Raw genomic sequence first — 13,152 nt, forward strand, 5'->3', positions numbered from 1 at the left:
CTATGTCCAGAGTCGAAACACACACACACACACACACACACACACACACACACACACACACACACACAAATATATATATATATATATATATATATATATATATATATATATATATATATATATAGATATATATATATATATATATATATATATATATAAATATATATATATATATATATATATATATATATAATATATATATATATATATATATATATATATATATATATATATATATATATATATATATATATATATATATATATATATATATATATATATATATATATATATATATATATATATATATATATATATATATATATATATATATATATATATATATATATATTTATATATATATATATATATATATATATATATTTATATATATATATATATATTTATATATATATATATATATATATATATATATATATATATATATATATATATATATATATATATATATATATATATATATATATATATATTTATATATATATAATATATATATATATATATATATATATATATATATATATATATATATATATATATATATATATATATATATATATATATTTATATATATATAATATATATATATATTTATATATATATAATATATATATATATATATATATATATATATATATATATATATATATATATATATATATATATATATATATATATATATATATATATATATATATATAATATATATATATATATATATATATATATATCGGATATATATATATGTGTATATTAATGAATAACTGTGTGTAAAATGGTGCAATTTTATCCCTGTTGGTGTCATGTGGTAGCCAGGGACAGTACCTACTGAATCTATATAATAATATATATATATATATACTATATATATATTTTTTTATATATATATAATATATATATATTCTCCAACTGTCCGAAGTTAGGAACAAATATATATATATATATATATATACTATATATATATATATATATGCCCTTTATATACATGAGAATGGTTAATAGCACCTGTCTCTGGACACTATATATATATATATATATATATATATATATTTATATATATATATATATACATATATGCTTGTCCACACCAAATGCTTGCTAACGCGGGTGGGAGTTCTGTATCATTGAAATCCTGAGTTCTTACCCACACCCACCCTCGTCCCATCCTTCTGTGAGTAACAGTGATGCCAAACTTCCTCACGTTCCAGCAAGCATGTGGTGTGAACGAGGCCTTAGATTAACTGAAGACTCGACCCGGCTACCATTATATACAAATCATAAGCATTGCTTTCCTCACCATCATAAATCCATCTGCATACCGAAACAGACAATGCACGTACTGCCTATAACTTTATATCGTCAGTCTGGACCGATAATACATTTCCTGCTTAAGTTATGACTTAATACCTTTACTTTATCAACATAAAGTCATTCTTCCGCTTTATATTGTCTATTTTGGATTTGGTAATATCAATGTACTTTATGTAGTTCGTGGCCAAACACATAATTCGACACACCTTTATCGGTCAGTCTAATGGGTACGTACTTCCACTGTTTTCCACCTACAATTCTCTCCGACATGGAGAGTATGTTTTCACCCCTGTTTGTTTGTTTGTCTGTTAGCAGGATTACTCAAAAACTAAAAGAGAGATTTGGACCAAATTTGGTGGTTAAGATAGCCCTGTCCCAGGGAACAATCGATTGACTTTTGGCACCGATCCGGATCGTATTACAGATTCTGGATCCGGAAAACACTTTTTGCAAGACCCTAATTAGTGATGAGAAAAATTTATCCCATTATGAAGAATGGTTTGGAAATTTCGTTGCCCTTGTCGGAGAGATTCGCTCCACTGAGTGCCCCTCTAGTTTGTTGATTTAATACTTTCAGTGTGTGCTGTAACAGACAATAACCCTTTCCTTTCCCCTTTGGCCTAGTGCTACCCTCGGGTGACTCTACACTGACTAACAAAAATATTTCTTGTATCTCAGGAAGCCATCTGCTACACTGGACGGCAACTTTATAACCAAATGGACTCCTGGTAATTTAGTGGGTTAAGGTCCACCAAATGGATGAAACCCATAAACGTTTACACTGAGGGGTAGTTGGGATATATCTCATGCAGTACCACTCAGGAAAAAGCAACTCATCACTTTCGTCTTAAATGTATTAAATTGCCTCTCCCAAAGCCCCTACACTCCTGCTGCGGCAGTAAATGAGTAGATGGTAGTCTCTCAGTCTATCCAAAACTCATCTTCAGCTTAATCATCATCATCATCATCATCAGCAGCAGCAGCAGCATTCCTTTTTCTTCCTCCATTTTCGTCCTACTCATAGTTTTCCTTTTCCTCTTCATCTTTGTCCTCTGATCCCTCTTCCTTCTCTTCTTCTTCGTCATTTTCTTCTTTTCCATCTTCTTCCATTTCCTCTTCCTCTTCTTCCCTTCCCTTTCATCCTACCGTTCTTCTTCCCTTACTTCTTGCTCTTTTTCTTCCTCTTGTTATCCCCATTCACTTTACACCGTCTCATTACTGTCATTCTTTTCCTGTCCAATTTTCCCTCGTCTTTGTCCACCCCCTCTCCCCTCTGCACAACACCCCTTCAGTCCCCTTCCAAGCATTTTATCGTGGCAGAAGGGTTGTTACCGAGGAGGGACAGAAAATGCTTGCCAGTCCTTTGCTCGCTGTCACCTGTCAGAGAATGTGTCACCAGAGAGAGAGAGAGAGAGAGGTACATAAACACAGACAAAACGGTATGTTAAGTCGAGATATTGATAGTTTCATAGCAAGTATTTGGACACAAAGGTAGATACAGAATAAGACAGAGAGATAGAATAACGGATAGACAAATATACGTAGATAGACAGATAAAAATTGATAGATAGATGAATTAATAAATGTGTTGGTAGGTATAAACAGATGCTTTCTCTCCCCTATTCCTCTACATTTCCCTTTCCCTCTTTTTTTGCTTCACCTCCCCTCTCCAGCCCTTGTTCTCCATCCATCATCCCTCGAGCCCTCTTCTGTCTAGTTCTACAAATCCTTTCCCTTGACAACGGTATCACTACTACTACTACTGCTACTAGTACTACTACTAGCAATAATAATCATAATAATAATAATAATAATAATAATAATAGATAATAATAATAGATAATAATAATAATAATAATAAATAATAATAATAATAATAATAATAATAATAATAATAATAATAATAATGATAATAATAATAATAATAATAATAATAATAATAATAATAATTAATAATAATAATTAATAATAATAATAATATATAATAGAAATAATAATAAAATAAAAATCCTTTAGTATAAGAATTAGTATTTCCATTATTGTAACTTTTCGTAATTACTACCACTACTACTACTACTACTACTACTACTACTACTACTACCACTACTACTACTACTGCTACTTCAGGCCAGTAGCCAGGGGCGGAAGGGGGTCGAGAGGGTTGGACGACCCCCCCACCAGCCTAAAGGATCACTTTCTCGTCTGTTTGTCACTGCAAAAAGAGTCACTGTCCGTTGTCTAGAAGTTTGGTGCTGCTTCTCAGCGTCGCTTATGCATACACCCAGACCCCCATAGCAAGCATGCAGAACGTACTTAAACAGCCGACTGCTGGGCTATGTAATCAAGATTCAGCAGAAAACACCCCCCCACCCTCCTTTGAAAAGTCTGGCTACAGGCCTGTATTATTATACAACTACTGCCATTAACACGATTATTATTATTATTTTTTTTTTTTATTATTATTATTAACATTACATCATCCTTCCTCTCCTCCTCCTCCTCCTCCTCCTCCGCCTCTCCATCTCTCCAAGTCTCTCTTTTTCTCCTGGGTGTGACACGTGACAGCTGCCGTCAGTCTGCTAGATTGACACTGACGCCACATTAAAACTTGCACACTCATCCGCCCCCCCGATGCGCACGTGCACACATACACACACACAAGCACACAGCTACACACACACACACACACACACACACACACACACACACACACACACACACACACACACACACACACACACACACACACACACACACACACACACACACACACACACACACACACACACACACACACACACACACACACACACACACACACACACACACACACACACACACACACACACACACACACACACACACACACACACACACACACACACACACACACACACACACACACACACACACACACACACACACACACACACACACACACACACACACACACACACACACACACACACACACACACACACACACACACACACACACACACACACACACACACACACACACACACACACACACACACACACACACACACACACACACACACACACACACACACACACACACACACACACACACACACACACACACACACACACACACACACACACACACACACACACACACACACACACACACACACACACACACACACACACACACACACACACACACACACACACACACACACACACACACACACACACACACACACACACACACACACACACACACACACACACACACACACACACACACACACACACACACACACACACACACACACACACACACACACACACACACACACACACACACACACACACACACACACACACACACACACACACACACACACACACACACACACACACACACACACACACACACACACACACACACACACACACACACACACACACACACACACACACACACACACACACACACACACACACACACACACACACACACACACACACACACACACACACACACACACACACACACACACACACACACACACACACACACACACACACACACACACACACACACACACACACACACACACACACACACACACACACACACACACACACACACACACACACACACACACACACACACACACACACACACACACACACACACACACACACACACACACACACACACACACACACACACACACACACACACACACACACACACACACACACACACACACACACACACACACACACACACACACACACACACACACACACACACACACACACACACACACACACACACACACACACACACACACACACACACACACACACACACACACACACACACACACACACACACACACACACACACACACACACACACACACACACACACACACACACACACACACACACACACACACACACACACACACACACACACACACACACACACACACACACACACACACACACACACACACACACACACACACACACACACACACACACACACACACACACACACACACACACACACACACACACACACACACACACACACACACACACACACACACACACACACACACACACACACACACACACACACACACACACACACACACACACACACACACACACACACACACACACACACACACACACACACACACACACACACACACACACACACACACACACATTTAGACTCAGCCAGGTTTAGTGTAGTAAGAACTGAGTGATGACAAACACACACAGGAACTCGGGTTGTAAAGCTTCTCCCCGACTTCTTGACTATTTCCTGAACAGTAGGTATAGTACGTCCTACTCCCTTGGCGTCTACGTACCTTGTATTACTCCTACTCCCTTGTGTACCTTCTATTACTCCTACTCCCTTGTGTACCTTCTATTACTCCTACTCCCTTGTGTACCTTCTATTACTCCTACTCCCTTGTGTACCTTCTATTACTCCTACTCCCTTGTGTACCTTCTATTACTCCTACTCCCTTGTGTACCTTCTATTACTCCTACTTCCTTGGCGTCTATGTACCTTGTAACTATTACTCCTACTCCCTTGGCGTCTACGTACCTTGTAACTATTACTCCTACTCCCTTGACGTCTAGGTACTTACTAATACTCCTACTCCCTTGACGTCTAGGTACTTACTAACTAATACTCCTACTCCCTTGGCGTCTAGCTGCTTACTAACTAATACTCCTCCTACTCCCTTGGCGTCTAGGTACTTACTAACTAATACTCCTACTGCCTTGGCATCTAGGTACTTACTAACTAATACTCCTACTCCCTTGGCGTCTAGGTACTTACTAACTAATACTCCTACTCCCTTGGCATCTAGGTACTTACTAACTAATACTCCTACTCCCTTGGCGTCTAGGTACTTACTAACTAATACTCCTACTCCATTGGCATCTAGGTACTTACTAACTAATACTCCTACTCCCTTGGCATCTAGGTACTTACTAACTAATACTCCTACTCCCTTGGCGTCTAGGTACTTACTAACTAAAACTCCTACTCCCTTGGCATCTAGCTACTTACTAACTAATACTCCTACTCCCTTGGCGTCTAGGTACTTACTAACTAATACTTCTACTCCCTTGGCGTCTAGGTACTTACTAACTAATACTCCTACTCCCTTGGCATCTAGGTACTTACTAACTAATACTCCTACTCCCTTGGCATCTAGGTACTTACTAACTAATACTCCTACTCCCTTGGCGTCTTGGTACTTACTAACTAATACTCCTACTCCCTTGGCGTCTAGGTATTTTCTATTACTCCTACTCCCTTGGCGTCTAGGTACCTTCTATTACTCCAACTCCCTTGGCGTCTAGGTACCTTCTATTACTCCAACTCCCTTGGCGTCTAGGTACCTTCTACTACTCCTATTCTCTTGGCGTCTAGGTACCTTCTATTACTCCTATTCCCTTGGTGTCTAGGTACCTTCTATTACTCCAACTCCCTTGGCGTCTAGGTACCTTCTATTACTCCTATTCCCTTGGCGTCTAGGTACCTTCTATTACTCCTACTCCCTTGGCGTCTAGGTACCTTCTATTACTCCTACTCCCTTGGCGTCTAGGTACCTTCTATTACTCCTACTCCCTTGGCGTCTAGGTACCTTCTATTACTCCTACTCTCTTGGCGTCTAGGTACCTTCTATTACTCCTACTCCCTTGGCGTCTAGGTACCTTCTAACTATTAGGCTACTCCTACTCCCTTGGCGTCTAGGTACCTTCTAACTATTAGGCTACTCCTACTCCCTTGGCGTCTAGGTAACTTCTAACTATTACTAAGTCGCTGAGAGAGCACCAAGGGATGATCAGGAGTGGCAGGCGACAGGCGCGTTATGCTGAGTTTACAAATACTCCGTACGGTACACAAAAAGGAAGTCTCTCAGCAACTGTATCAAACAACAGCTATACATCTGGACACATACATCATCATACTCCTACATAATTATGGAATACCAGTACTGATCGAATCGCTCTACTTCTTCTGGAGTCCTGTGTTCCCGTGAGTAACGATTTTTTTCTGAGAGATGGTAGCCCCCCTCCCACACACACATGTGCGCGAGCGCATACACAGACAGACAGACAGACAGACAGACAGACAGACAGACAGACAGACAGACAGACAGACAGACAGACAGACAGACAGACAGACAGACAGACAGACAGACAGACAGACAGACAGACAGACAGACAGACAGACAGACAGACAGACAGACAGACAGACAGACACACACACACACACACACACACACACACACACACACACACACACACACACACACACACACACACACACACACACACACCACACTTACACATACATAAATACAGTACATGAATACTTATAATGCCTACTGTACATACTCCTACGCTCAACCACAGACATCCACACACCCACACTCACACAGATACCCCCATCCCCCCACACAGTACACATAGAGGCCACACACACACACACACTCACACACACACACACACACACGCACACGCTGATATATACAGTATTTATTAGGCAAAAACGCATGATTCTCTCTCTCTCTCTCTCTCTCTCTCTCCCCGCCTACACTTTCATCATATTCCTTTTAAATGAATTATGATTCCCGTGTGGCTTTTTGTGTGGCTATTCTTTAATCACGTTTCTGTTGATGTTGAAAGACAATGTATATTATTACACTGAAGCTGTAAAAGTCAGAGTTGTTCACTATAATAGGTATGGAATGTTAGTTATAATGTTTTGATTTACTTGTCCATCCATCCATCATCCAATCCTACGTTGCACCATGAGGAGCGTAGGAGCCCGGGGCTAGGCAGTTGGTCCCGACATTTCAGATGAGAGAGACCAGCCTCACTCATCCCTGAGTGGCATTACGTGAACAATAAACTCCAACCATCCCTTGGACATAAACCTTCACAGGCTCAATCCGATTGGAGCACAGTAATTACCCACTAAGCCACCAGGCGCCAAAATTTAGTTATATGGTTATCACCCAGCATAGTAAATGGTTTCCTGGTGTACAGGAAACCATTTGGCTTGTCACTCAGTGTAGAGTCGCCCACGGGCAGAAGAAAGAGGAAAGAATGAAGGAATGAAAGACAGAAGAGGGAGTGTAAAGTCACCCGCAGGCAGAAAGACGAGGAAAGAATGAAGGAAAGAATGACAGAAGAAGATGGAAAGAAAGAAGGATGGAGGAGAGGAGAGGACAGGGCAGACATCCGAGAGCAGCACTACATTGAGTGAGTGGATGGTGAGTGCCCCCACCTACCACAATGTACCAACTGTAAAAATGAGCTTTGTATTCGTTGCCTGTCATAATAAGTTCATCATTATTAGCCTCATCGTCAATATCATCGTTATTATCATCATCATCATCGTCATCATCATCACCACTGGGGTAGTGGGATTTTTCAAGAATACTCCCCCAGTATCCCTGCTTGTCGTAAAAGGCGACTAAAAGGGTTGGCGAAGGGTTAGTGCCCCTCCCCGGAAAACAACTAACTAAAAAGACAAACAATAAGCCTTGGACAAGGACTGACCAAAAGATGACGACCAAGGACCGGACAAAGGACATGGCAATCGGAACTTGGAATGTAAGGGGAACGAATGATGAGGTGAAAGAGAGAGAGATTGTCCAGGTGCTTGAGGGTGCGAAAGTTGATGTATGCGGAATAACTGAAACGAAATGGAGAGGTGAGAGTGTGAGAGAATGGGAGTATGGATGTGGTATATGTGGAGGAGTGGGTGAGAATGAGAGGGCAAATGAAGGAGTATGTATAGTTGTGAGAAAAAGATGGAAGAAGAGCATAAGAGAGTATGGATCAGTTGGGTCATGGATTGTGTGGGTAAGATTGAAAGTTGGAATACAAATGTGGGCGATTGTATGTGTGTATGCGCCAACGCAAGATCGTACAAGCAGAGTGAGAGATGAGTTCTGGACAAATGTGGACGTGGGCATGGAAAAGTTTGGAAGGAATGAGAGATTGTTTTTGATCGGTGATATGAATGGTAAAGTAGGGAATGTGAAGGTGGATGGAATAGTTGTTGAGAGGAGTGTGACTGCTGAGATAGATGAGAATGGCAGTGCGTTAGTGGACATTTGTGCTGGGAGGGGGTTGGTGATAGCCAATACCCTCTTCAGGCACAAAATAATCCACAGGTATACATGGCGAGTGATGAGAAGGGTGGGTGGTGAACTGAATGAAAGGAAGACAATGATTGATTATGTGTGTGTGTGGATGAAAGGATGCGACAATGTGTAATGGATGCAAGAGCTTGTAGAGGTTGGGGGAGTGGACTTTCTGACCACTACTTGGTGGTGGCCAGAAACAAGGTCCAATTAGAATGGAGAAATAGAAGAAGGGAAAGACGGGAAGAAGGAGTATTTGTAAGGAGAGTGGAAAGGTTACAAGAGGATGAGAAAAAGGCAGAGTATAAGAGAGAAGTGGAGGAACGATTGGGCAAATATGAACTGGAGCAGATGGGGGACGTGGAAGGTGTGTGCATGATATTTACATAAGAAATATGTGCAGCATGTGATGTGGTGTGTGGGAGGGAAGAGAAGACGGAGGGGTGTGCAAGGAACAGCGTGGTGGAATGAAGAGGTGAGACAGGCTGTGGCACAAAAGAAGAAAGCATACAATGAATGGATGAGAAATAGGGGCGTGGAAGAAGTTGAGAGGCGGAAGAGAGAGTTATATGTAGAAAGAAAGAGAGAGGTAAAAAGATTAGTAAGACAGAGTAAGAAGAGAGCGGATGAGGAATTTGGAAGGAATTTGAGTGTAAAGTGGAGGGACTGTAAGAAAATGTTCTGGAAAGAGGTGAAAAGAGTAAGACAGGGTGGAAGTGAAGTTAGCAGGGGAGTGAAAGATAAAAATGGTAGATTACTAGTGGAGAAGGGAGAAAAAGTGAGCAGATGGAGAGAACACTTTAAGGAATTGTTGAACGTAGAGGATGGAAGTAATGCGAGTATAAGTGGCTGGGGAATGGCTGGGAGAAGGAGGGAGGTGAGAAGACAGGAAGAAATCAGTGGAAGTTGTGGAAGCAATGAAGAAAGTTAAATTGGGAAAAGCCCCAGGAATTGATGGAGTGTGTGGTGAAATGCTGAAGTATCGGCGAGAGATAGTAGTCGAATGGATGTGGAAAATGTGCAGCTTGGCCTGGGAGGAAGGTAGAGTCCCGGGAGGATTGGAAGTCAGGTATAATTATTCCCTTGTACAAAGGAAAAGGGGAAAAAGAAGTGTGTGGGGGAGGCGGTGGCTGAATCGGTAGAGAGGCGGCTTTCAGTCCTGATGGACCCAGGATCGAATCCCGCCTGTGGCAGGGAACAGTTTAAGGATATGAATTTCCTAAAAAGCAGACTTTCCTGATCTACCAGATGACCCGCCGACATGTCGTAAAAGTAGCCCCGCTAATACCAGTACACCAGTCCTGTATAAGACAGCCCTAGCAAGTAGTCAATATGGACGGTGGGTGTTAGCCCCGAAGTGGTGACATGTGGAGGTGGAGGAGGACTACTGGGCCTTGGGATAGGCCACTGCCCCCAAGAAATAGACCCTGAGCCTCTGCCCAGAGTCGGACACGTAAAAAAAAAAAAAAAAAAAAAAATAGGGGCATCTGTCTTTTTAGTATAATAGGAAAAGTGTATGGTAGGATACTTATTAACAGAGTTATAGAAAGAACAGAGGAATTAGTTGGAGAAGAAAGGGAGGCTTTAGGAAGGGAAGAGGATGTGTAGATCAGATATTCATTCTTAGATCTTTAGTGGAAAAGTTTCTAGAGAAGGGAAAGAAGTTGTATGCAGCTTTCATGGATCTGGAGAAAGCATTTGACAGGGTGGATAGACAAGGATTGTGGAAAGTATTAAGAATATATGGAGTAGATGGGAAGTTGCTGAATGCTGTGAAGAGTATGTATGATGATGCTAAGGCTGCAGTGCGTGTGGATGGTGAACTGAGTGAATTTTTCTCTTTGAAGGTTGGGTTGAAACAGGGATGTGTCATGTCTTCATTGTTGTTCAATCTGTACATGGATGGGGAATAAAAGAGGCGGATGTTGGAGTGGCCCTGGTGAGAGAGGGTAGTGTTTGGAAACTCCCTGTACTGTTGTTTGCAGATGATACTGTGTTGTTGAGTGAAGACGAAGGAGAGCTGCAAGGCTTGGTGGATGAGTTTGGGAGAGTGTGTGACAAACGGAATCTAAAGGTGAATGTAGGGAGGAGTAAAGTGATAGTCTTTGAGAGAGGTGAAGTCAGTGAATGTACAGCGAGATTGGATAGTGAGGAATTGGAAAATGTGAGTACGTTTAAGTACTTGGGTAGTGTGATGAGTAAGGATGGAGGTTTGGAGGGTGAAGTGCTTGAAAGGGTACAGCAGGGAAGAAAGGTTGCTGGTTCCTTGAAAGCAGTGATAAGAAGCAGGGAAGTGAGCATGGAAGTGAAAAAGTTACTACATGACAGTATTGTGATACCAACTCTAATGTATGGAAGTGAAGCTTGGACGTTGCTGGAAGGACACAAGTCAAGAGTGAGAGCAGTGGAAATGAATTATTTAAGAGGAGCCTGTGGAGTCACATGGCGGGACAGGCTGACAAATGAGGATATAAAGAAGCGTCGTGGTGTGGATGTGGGTGTGATAGGAAGCGCTAGGAGGAATACACTGAGGTGGTTTGGCCATGTGGAGAGGATGGAGGGTGAAAGACTGACGAAGAGAGTGTATATGAGTGAGGTGGAGGGGGGAGGAGGGAGCGGGAGGCCGAGGATGAGATGGAGGGATGGGGTGGAGAGGTATATGAGAGAGGGGTGTGTGAGTTGGGAGCGGGGCAGTGAAATGGCGGGGGACAGAGCGACGTGGAGGCGATTTGTTTGTGGCCACCCCGAACGGGATTGAGGCGTCTGGCAATAGAGAGATAGATAGAATAATTTCCACTGAAGAATGAAGGCCTCTCTACTCTTTTTCCGGTTGGAACTCTTGGCTCTTAACCTATTCCTTACAATCCCAAGGAAATCTCTGAAGTTTATTTCTCATCTTGTCTTTCTGCCTCTTCCATTTCACTTCTGGGATGCTACTCAGTTACCCTTTTTGTCCATTAGTTCAATCAGCTGTATGTTCTTGTCTGTTGCTCCTGTGCCTTCTGGTCGTGTTTATGTTTCGTCGGGTAATAGTCATAGAGGAGGGACGTTGGAGCCCCACTGAGATTTACCAAGGCCTCACTGCTGGGTAAATGGGCGAGGAGTGGTAGGAACGATCTTTCGTTTTGGCCGGGCCCTTCTGATGATAGAATGGAAATCCTTTAGTCCGTCTATTTTACTTGACAAAGATCCCTAAACCTTTTAATTTCAGTTGAAGGCCATGTGGAGTTCGATCAAGGGGTGTTTTATGCTACTTGACTGAGATGATTATATTGAAGATGTCAGGTGTTTACTGAAATAAACTGTGAGCCAATGAAAACTCACCATTAGGTTACCTATGGTGTACTGTTTGTAAATTTCGACGTATCTAAATGTAGCCCACAAAGTGAGTTCATCAGTATGTCCTAGTTTATGTAAGGACAAGAAACTCATTCCATAAACAGTCATCTGTTCATCCGTCACTGACCCCTAGGCAGGCAATTCCACACTACGTGTGTCAGTCAGTAGGGGGGGTGGCCACCATTTTGTGGGAATGCAAGATGTAATCCTACGCCTCATCCTGGACACCAGTTCGAGCAGTGTGTACTGTGGAAGTCTCTCCCACTCCAGTTTAACTTCCTGGATCAGTTGTCGTCTGTTTTGTGTTT

Source organism: Coenobita brevimanus, chromosome 2 (assembly GCF_032717465.1).
Source record: "Coenobita brevimanus isolate Jiangsu-jjx chromosome 2, ASM3271746v2, whole genome shotgun sequence".
Taxonomy (NCBI): domain Eukaryota; kingdom Metazoa; phylum Arthropoda; class Malacostraca; order Decapoda; family Coenobitidae; genus Coenobita; species Coenobita brevimanus.